General features: G+C 34.4%; 1 pseudogene; it reads left to right on the top strand.

Moving 5' to 3' along the window:
- The first annotated feature begins 1,146 nt into the window (after window positions 1–1,146).
- LOC149214097 (putative methyltransferase PMT6 pseudogene) lies at window positions 1,147–3,120 on the top strand (annotated as a pseudogene).
- Window positions 3,121–8,459: the final 5,339 nt, after the last annotated feature.

The raw sequence follows: 8,459 nt of genomic DNA on the forward strand, positions 1-8,459 counted from the left end.
ATGTCACAATTCCAAATGTACTCCTAGCTTACTTGGGAAAAGAGAAGTCAACTAAGGATGGATGATAAGTTAATGACATTAATGAGAGGTGGTTGAGGAAAGAGGGTATAAAAAGGGAAGGGGGAAGGAAGAAAAAGGGGGGGGGTTGGAGTCTTGCTTAGGATTGTGGGGGTTGGTTGTGATTGTTTGGCCTTGTTATGATTTTGGGAGACCTTGGAAACCTGTGGAGGTTTCTTGGGTTTGAGAGGAGGAAAGTATCATTATCTAGTTTTACACATTCTTCTTGAGAACACACTATATCTGGTTGGACTTGGGCACGGAGGTCTAGGGAACCTGTGGAGGTTTCCTGAGCTAGGAATTTATTTCCTAGTTCGCTGGGAGGTAAATCCGGTTGGGTCGGTCAGAAAGAGCATTCAGCTGGAGCTATGAGACAAAGGTATCATCATCAACCGCCGGAACATGTATTTTTCCATGGACTATTCTTGTTAAGTGGATATCAATGGAATGCTCACCTTAATTTATGTTGCTTATGATAAAATGATAAGATGTTAAATGTTTAAAGCTATGTGAAAAGGTCAACAAGCTCCTTTTATTATTTTTAAATTAACAGAAAAATATATTTGTTAGTGTATAACAAAATTGAGGCTCTAATAATAGGAATCAGGCTCCTACAGTTCACGCCATTGGAATCAGGGCAACGAGCACTTCGATCTGATGTCAAGTTAATCGAATTTCTGCCACTTTGAATTTTGAGCCTTTTTCATGCCACTGGTGTCTGGAGATCCACCTGGATCATTTAACTAATTCAACTGCCTTCAACTGAAATTGGTGGAGATATTGATGTGTGATAAGGTGCAAAACAATGAAAAGATGGGTTTATACGTTGCTAGTTGACATGTTTCACCTTTGTTAATGTTTGCATCTAAATATGGGCTTTTCACTTTCCTCCGGGTTAGATGTGCAATAAGGGAAGGTGGTCGTGCTCACTTTCACATTGATGATAGTTATTTTTTTGTTCGAACATTATTTGGCACCATGCATGTGATCTATACTCAAGCATCGTTGATCTCAACTAGGATGCAGTGGTTAAGTAACAAGGTGGTTCTCAATTTTAGAGTTGATGTGCTAATGATACCTATAGAAAGAATGAATGTTTTCCCATTGAATTATACTGAGTATGTTCCTTGTTATGATTTAAAGTACATCAACACAATGAAAATTTTGAATTATTCTCGAAGACTGAATTTCGAAAGAAATTTGTCCTCTCCACTTGAGGAATGACCTTTTGTTTAATACCTCCTCCCAAAGAATACAAGATCCCAATAAAATGGCCAATCAGTAAAGATTATATGTGGCAAAGTAATATGGCCAATCAATAAAGATTATGTGTGGTGAAGTAATATCCTGGGGGCTTCATTGGGGGAGCAATACCATACCATGTGGGTTCATATATTGAGGAAAAAATGACATAATATATTGCACGTATATTAGGGGATAAAGAGTTTTTATATTGGTAGGTATAAAAAATGGAGCTCAAAGTTTATGAAAAAATATAAAGGGGTATAAAAAAAGCTAATGAAAAAATGGATACCTACAATATCTAGTGAAAATAGTGGTTTTTTAAATTAGGAAGGTGTATTGGGTTTATATTGGTAGGGGGTTAAATTATGTGAAGTTTAGAGGTATTTTCCAATATGTAGTCAAATTAGGGGTATTGCTTAGTATGTATCGAACGCATGTGATATGTTGGAGGTTCATTGAGTGAAGCCCCCTTGAGTAATATGAACCACTCACATCTAACAAAAAGTCAAAGGTGGGAAAATTTGGTTCATAAGCAGGGTAAACTATGGTGGTTCCCTAGTGGTGGTACTCATTTCAAGCATGGAGCTTCAAAGTACATCCAAAGGTTGGGAAACATGATAACTAATGGAACAAGGGATTTACGAGCTACAAAAGTGGTGCAAGTTCTTGATGTTGGTTGTGGTTTTGCAAGTTTTTCAGCTTATCTACTTCCACTGGGTATACAGACAATGTCATTTGCTCCAAGGGATGGGCATGAGAATCAGATTCAATTTTCTCTTGAACGAGGAATTGGTGTCATGATTGCAGTTCTTGGTACAACACAACTAGCTTATCCAAGAAATTCATTTGAAATGGTCCATTGTTCACATTATCGTGCCGATTGGCATGAAAATGATGGTGTTTTGCGGAAAGAATTGGATCACCTTTTGAGAACTAGTGGTTACTTTTTTTATTCTGCACCTCCTGCTTACATTAAGGATAAAGATTATCCCCATCAATGGGAAAAGTTGATGTCTGACAACTTCAACATGTGGGAATCTTATTTCTCGTCAAGTTCAAATAGCAATTTGGTTCAAGGCAGAAGATCAGGCATGCCAACTAGAGAAAGAAAAATACAAGAACTCGGTTTTATGTGATATCCAGAACAATCATGGAAGAAACCATTACAAAATTTTCTAACTTTAAGTCGAGAAGCAGAGAACATTCGACAACATCCTCCATTTTCAAAGTGTTTATCAATCTTCCCTAAATGACATGAAAAAATGGGGATCACTGCTGAAATCTTTTGTGCAGATACAACATTTTGGCAGCAGCAAGTCAATAAATATTAAATATTGGACATTTATAAATGCCAGTAAATATGATATTCGAAATGTAATGGATATGATCTCTTTCTATGGCGGATTTGTTGTTGCTTTAAGCACAAAACCAGTTTGGGTGATGAATATAATTCCTCCAAGCTCAAGGAATACTTTACGTGCTATTGATGACAGAGGCTTGATTGGATCTTTTCATGATTGGTGTAATTCATTTTCTACTTATCCACGTACATATGATTTGGTTCATGCATTCTGATTGTTTTCATACTACAAAGGTGATGGTAGAGGTTGCCAAATAGAAGACATTATACTAGAGGTGGATCACATTCTTCGCCCACTGGGATTTTTCATCATCCGAGATGACTCAACCATAATCTCAAAATTGGCAGATATTGCACCCAAGTTTCTCTGGGATGCAAAAATATATAATTTGGAAGGTGTTGGAAATCGAGGAGAGCAATTGCTAATTTGCCAAAAGGTGTTGGAACTTTTCCTTTAACAAAGTATTAATGTCAGCGCTAATAAAACTTATCTGTGAGAAATTAATGCTCACTTTAATAAAACTGTTCCACAATATCAATAAAATTTTTAAATAAATATAAATCATAAAAATATGTTTTTAAAATTTAAAAACATATCATAATAAAAATTATGAAAAAAATAATAATAATAATAATTAAAGACCAAAATACCTTATTCAAATTTCAACCCTGCCCGCTATGTTCCTATCCTCTATTTGTTATTTTATTTTAATGCGTGTCAAGTTATAGACCATATTCTGTACTGCGCGCCGAGGTCGTATAATCCAATTTAATGAGTACCATGCTTCTCAAATTCCAACCCTCTTCCATATAAAGTTGAACCGATGTTGATACGCACATGGAAGTTCGACATTCTTTTGCTTTGGTTATCGATAAAGTGAAAGAAGGTAGCGATAAAGATGGAGGTGAATGGCACATTCAAAGTTGAACGTACGAAACTGTCTCGCGATGTTCCTATTTTATTTTAATGCGTGTCAAGTTGTACATCATATTCTCTACTGCGCGCCGAGCTCGTCTAACCCAATTTAATGCGTACGATGGTTCTGAAATTCCAACCCTCTTCCACATAAAGTTGAACCGATGTTATTGGTCGACATTCTTTTGTTTTTGGTTATCAAAAGTGAAGGAGATGGCTAGAGGTGAATTTCAAAGGAGAATTTTATTTCTATTTTTATAGTAAAGTTATTGCACGCTGATATGCAAACGGAATAATGGGTGCTTTGCATTTAATTCTATTTCCACTTATATAACAAAGTTATTACACCCTGACATATAAGGGAAATAGTGAGTGCTTTCGCGCAATGTTCTTATTTTATTTTAATGCGTGTCAAATTGTACATCATATTTTATATTTTATAGAGCGGGTCAGATTCAATCCCAAGGAAAGAGCATTTTTTAAATGCTATTAATGTTAGGATTCAAAAACGATATAAATAGTAAGCATAATGCAAAAATGTTAATGATTACTTTCTTTCTGTTTTTCTCGAATATGATTTTATTCTCATCAATGTATATGATGGAAAGAAAATGAATTAATGGTTGGCTTACTTTATTTTCCTGTAATGTATATGATGAAAAGATAATGAATAATGGTTCACTTATTTTATTTTCATGCAATATATATAGATGGAAAGATAATGAATTAATGATTCGATTTTAATGATTAGTTTATTTTTTTATTATTATATATATAATTAAATGAAAATACAATAAATTAAGGAAGATGAAAAGACAATCAATTAATTCATTTGCTCAATAAATAACTTACAGAGTTTCTTAGACACACCTCATGTGCCTGTCCACATCAATAATTATGGCTGAGGATATCACCGTGTTATCGGAACTGCTAATTATTATGTACGCTCAGCTTTACGTATCGAATTTAGTTACGTGTTTTGTGTTTTAAGAGCAACATGGGTTTTTTAATATAAAATTAGGGACAGAATGTTAATGTTCTGAAGAGTTTTTAAAATATTTTAATTAAGATTAAAATCATATAAGTGCTTTTAAATAATTAAAAGTTGGTGAAATAAATCATTGTACTAATTTTCATATATATTTACTTATTTGTTAATATAAAATATTAGATAAAATTTTAATTTTTTTTAATGATGTATTAAAATTTCATTTTTTAATCATTTTATTGTGGGAAAAATTTAAAATATATAAATAAAATGTAAGGAAAAAATATCGTTTTTTTAAATTATATAAAATAGAAATGATTAAATTTAAAAAAATTTAACAAACAAATTAGAAGGATAATTTTTTATATGTTGATAGCATAATTTTATTTATCCAAAGTGGCTCTCATCAACTTTTTTCATGAAATTTCAACTAGTATCTCAAACTCCATACAAACCAATTGATCTACATCTCATGGGTTATATAAATTTTAATTTATAATGAAAACATTATAACAAATCAATATCATGAAAAATATATTTAAATGATTTTACAATTCCAAATTAATACATAGAAAGTAGGGTTAATGTGTTGGGTATGATCATCTATAGTAAAGGAAAACTTGGAGATGTGTATTTTTACTACAATTTAATTCATGATTGAGTTTATTAAGCAATTTTTGGAAGCACCAACATAATATTGATGTGTGGGATGCTTGCCAAGTATAAGTTGGATTTTTTTTTATAGAGATGGTGATTGATTACTCCGATAGTTGTGTCTATTTTGAAATAGGAGTTTCTATTTTGAAATAGGAGTTTCACAAATCTCTCATATAAACAACTTCCAAGTGAAATGATATATTTTTTGGGCATGTGGTATTGATAAATCATGGTATTGGCCCATGGTTTGCCTATCAAGAGACTTGATCTGGAGTTAATATGGATCTATTCTGGTTTAATTTCCCCTTTAAATAGACTATATTCCACATGAATACCATCGGTCAAGGCCATGGGTTCTTAATACTATGGGTCATTTTTATTTTTATAAGTCTTTTTTTGGATTATTTTTATTTATTATTTCTATTTCTATTTTCACCAAATTAAAATGTTTACATTATATCATTTTTTATTTTATTTTTATTTTTATCTAAATTTGACTTAGTCAAAATGTTAAACATCACATTACAACATCTCTATCATACTTGGCTAGAGAGCGCTAGTAGTGGCAATAATTTATTTAATTTTTATGGTTGTTCTAATATTAGAAACTTGATATGTTTCCTGAATGATGTTGATCATGGATTGATGCTTATCATCATTTAATTTAGATGGTTGCGTTAGTTCTATAATGTTTGAATTTCATCTTACTTTATAAATCAATTAAATAGGAAAATTAAAACTTAGTGCATTTTTTTGTGAATCAAATTTGCATCACCTCAAAAATTTCAAAGTACATCATCAAAATTATCATAGTTCATCCACTGTTTATAATATTTGGTATCAATCTGCCTCGAGGAAAATTAGATCTATTGACCATTAGTTGAAACTCAATTCAATAAAAAATAAACAACTGTTGATAACAACCAAAACTACCATGTATTGTACTACATATAGAAGGAAAACAACTGCTAAAATTTGTAACATGATATCAAGAGTCTGAAGAGGTCACTTGACCTAGATCCTAGGCACTAGTACCTATAGGAGCCAGAGGCTTAAGTTCACATTGAATGTGGCTTTCCGGGTGTTCTTGTGAGGCATCCAGACTTATCAAGCAAGAAAGTTGATATCACTCCACCCTATTAATTTCATTTAAGGAAGAGATGATGTTATTGAGCTCCTCATGCTTCTCTTTCAAGACCCTACCCAGAAGGGTTTTCGCCTGCTAATGGAGGGTGATGGAGTTCATGTACTAGCTTTGTCTTCCCCTAGTAGAACTAGGGTCGAGAACCGAATGGGAAATCGACTCCAGGATTTCAGAGTCAAAATAAGGTTGATGGTCATTGGTGGTGAGGGTCTTGAGTTGGAAAATTTCTTCATGAGATTCAGCAGGGTTAGAAGAATGGAAGATAATGACAACTTCTTGGCCCTGGGCTTGGGCACACATCCTACTCTAGGGGACTCTACCACCACCTCCACAGTGACTACATACACATTGTTAAAGTGTAATGCATTAAGAAATACAGAATCAGTTAAGACAACTATGCCACAACAACCCAAAAATGATAGGAAGGAGGATGAGAAAGTTGATATGAAAGAAGAGCCAAGAGCTACTGGTGGTTTTGGGCAGCCCAAGCCAACATCTAATGGAGAATGAAAGAGGCAAGTAAAAACATTCTAGAGGGGTCGCTCACTAACGAGGAGACACCATGATGCATGCTACAATGCAAACCCTTCAAAAATATGATAAATATGCCAAAATTGCACCAAAGAGACACAAAACCATAAAATAAAAGAATTGGTCCAAATGGGAAAGATGGTACTCTGATGAATCCAACCAATGATGCTCAGGTCATCAAATTCACTTACGGTCAGGGTAGGATGACATCATCTGCATTTAGCAGCATAAGGGATAGAGAGGCAATGACGAAAACTCAGTTAGAAGCAGAGAATGCATTGCTAAGGGGACAATTATAAGAAAGGGAAAGACAATTGAAAGTTATGGCCAGTTTATCCTTAGAGGCAATCTAGTGCAGGATGCTAGCCAAGTCTTATGCCTTGTATCTTAAGGAACAATGGCTACAATTCCAAATTAATACTTTAGCACATAGAGACACTATCCACTTCCAAGACTATAGACAATTCGTTGATCTCTGTGATCAAAGCACCTTGGAAGATAAAGAAAAAATGTCTGAGTTTTACCTACACAACTTGGCCTTGACAGATTTGAATGTGTGGGACCCAAATTCAAAACTAGGAGACTTGCAATTGATGGCCTTAGCATCATGGATGAATCATGAGGAGGCAAGAGCTACAAAGATGAAAAAGGTAATGACAAGAGAAGAGACATAACCCCTTATGATCAGAGCTGAACAATCTAATCCAATGGCTGTCATCAACACCCACAGCCTGATTGCAAATGATCCTAAGCTTGCACCTAGGTACCTTGCTACACAAGAGAAAGTAGTCACACACTTCGAAGACATGTTCAGGTTACTAGGAGATAACGACATGCAAGCTTGCCAAAGGAGATGGAACACATTGCCTTACAGCCTGAAAATCAGAGAATACCATTCTCCTCAGAGAATGAGAGAGGGACTAAATAGAACACCCATGTACAAGGAAGCTCTACAAAGACTCAATTTCAATTGGATTGATTTGAGACTTAGTCCACCACTGCTTTTAGGAATGTTGGAAGGACGAAAAGAAGAAGAAGAAAGAAAACAGTGGGAAGAGATAGAGAGCAAGGCAGGATTTTATTCACAAGAAGAAGAAGCTACAACATAAGCATGGGATGTCAGGGAGGCCACCAGAGAAATGAAAGACATGGACATAGATTAAGTTACTCAGAGGATGAGCAATACTTTCAATAGGGGTGTGACAATGAGCCTCATCATTGGGTAACTATATTGACCTTAATACGCCTCCAAGCTTATTAAAATCAACTCTTCTCATAATTCCTTACATGTTTTAATTATATTTTGCTTGATGAGATGAGTAAAAGTAAGATGTATGTCTAGTGGTCTAATGTGCACTGATTGTAGGTTTTTAAGAGAAAATCATGGAAATTGTGGCTAATTAAGGATAGCAAATCGAATGAAACAAGGAGGAGATATTAGAGCAGATAGATCCTCCTCATTAAATCCTCAATCATTCAAATATTCCTCAATCAAATCACACTAGCTCGGAGTTGCAAGCAGCCAAGTCATGGAGATCATGGGCAGCCGAGCCAGTGACAG

The sequence above is a fragment of the Pinus tabuliformis genome, chromosome 1_1, assembly GCF_031772625.1.
Source record: "Pinus tabuliformis cultivar Carrire ecotype Pingquan chromosome 1_1, CPIR1, whole genome shotgun sequence".
NCBI classification, from domain to species: Eukaryota; Viridiplantae; Streptophyta; class Pinopsida; order Pinales; family Pinaceae; genus Pinus; species Pinus tabuliformis.